Source organism: Eptesicus fuscus, chromosome 1 (genome assembly GCF_027574615.1).
Source record: "Eptesicus fuscus isolate TK198812 chromosome 1, DD_ASM_mEF_20220401, whole genome shotgun sequence".
NCBI lineage: Eukaryota > Metazoa > Chordata > Mammalia > Chiroptera > Vespertilionidae > Eptesicus > Eptesicus fuscus.
This window is the reverse complement of record NC_072473.1, coordinates 110,548,573-110,550,402: the sequence shown is the minus strand read 5'-3', so window position 1 is coordinate 110,550,402 and position 1,830 is coordinate 110,548,573.

Sequence of the window (1,830 nt, the reverse complement as noted above, 5' to 3'; positions counted from 1 at the left end):
GAATAATTATCTTGTCTTTAAGTTGCCCGGAAATTAAAATGAGATAATGACTTAGAAAAGTATAAAAGTATAAAAGCACCATATAAAGACAACTGTCTTTTTAATGAAGTGGTAAAATGAAAAACACTATTTTTATTCTCCCCTTCCTTCCTTTATAGCTTTTATTTAAACTTTGAAATTTATAAAAATTTCACTCCAATTTTCATTTCTTTGCATTCAACATTATTTTGTATTGGTTTCAGGTTTTATATTAGTTACAGAATAGTGGTTAGACAATCATATACTTTACAAAGTGTTCCCCAATATTTCTAGTACCCACCTGGCATCATACCATCATTACAACACTACTGACTATATTCCCTATTTAAGTGACAATGGGTTTACAGGTTCCTTTCAGTCTTTCTTTTGTGTTGCTCATCCTTCCTTTTCTTTCTCACTTCTTCCCTCATTTTCTTTATATAGTATCTCAATTGACCATCAAAGCTCAGGGAAGGCACTGGGACACGCTTCATCCATTTTACAGACCAGAAAACTGAGGCCAATTCCAGTTGGCTGTGGCACTTGACTCAGCACACAGGAAGCCCTCAGAGCCGTGCTCTTTGCGCTTCCTAAGAGGCAGCCACCGGGCAAACAGAACAAACCTTCCAGTCAGGCTTCTGAGCCTCTTTCTCGAGCACCTCTTCATTGTGGATGCTCCACATTCTTTCCTCTCCCTGTCCCCTGTCCCCCATTCTTTACTGCCCCTGCTTCTCTGGAGCAGGTGGAAGGCTTCGCACTCACTGCCTAGGCATGCTCTGCCATGGGGCAGGGCATCGTGGGCTTGCTTTTGGGTCAAGGCGGGAACAGGATTCACTGCCTCTGAAGTGTGAAAGCTGCCTGAGCAAGGCCCATTAGCACTGGGAGCTTCTCTGAATCACATCAGTCAGTTCAGTACCCTGAAGTGCAGTATTCCTCCACTGAGGTGGCACCACCCCTCAACCACCGCCTCAGGGGTGAGGGTCCTTGCCCTTCTCCCCGGAAGTCCTTCCATGCCCCTTGATCCCTGGCTGGGCCCACCCGTGTCTTGGGTCCACTGCAGAACCTCTGTCTCTCTGCAGGTGAGGCAGATCCCTGCCCTCAATCTCCGTGAAGCTATGAATCTGTGGCCAGAGGCCCAGTCTGTGTCTCAGCAACCCCATGCCTGCAATGTTCCCAGGAACCCCCAGGAGCGGCTAGGCGGTCCAGCCTTACCTCCCCGGGGCGGTGCTTTTCCCATGGACCCCCGGGAGCTGTTAGGTGGGTTGGCCTCGCCTCCCTGGGGCGGCGCTGTTCCCAGAGACCCCCGGGAGCAGCTAGACAGGTCGGCCTCGCCTCCCCAGGGCCTCGATCATACCAGGGACCCCGGGAGCAGCTAGATGGGTCGGCCTCGCCTCCCCGGGGCGGCACTGTTCCCAGGGACCCCGGGAGTGGCTAGGCGGGTCTGGCCTTGCCTCCCCTGGGCCATGATCATTTCAGGGACCCCCGGGAGCTGCTAAGCAGGCTGCTGCCCCTCCTGGGGCCTGCAATTGACCCGGACCCCTCCTGTGCTGTCTGGCACTGCCCACCTTACCGCCTCCCCGGCCGATGGACTGGTACCTTGTGGGCGGTGTCTGGCACTGCTTGTAGGACCTCCTCCACCCCCGAAGGACCCGTACCCCCCAAAGCAGGCCATGGTGCTGCCTGCCCTGCCTTTGTATGTGAATTAATCGCCATCTTTGGTGCATTAATTTGCATACTCCCTCACTCTGATTGGCTGTGGGCATAGCGAAGGTACAGTCAATTTACATATTTGTCTATTATTAGGTAAGATTA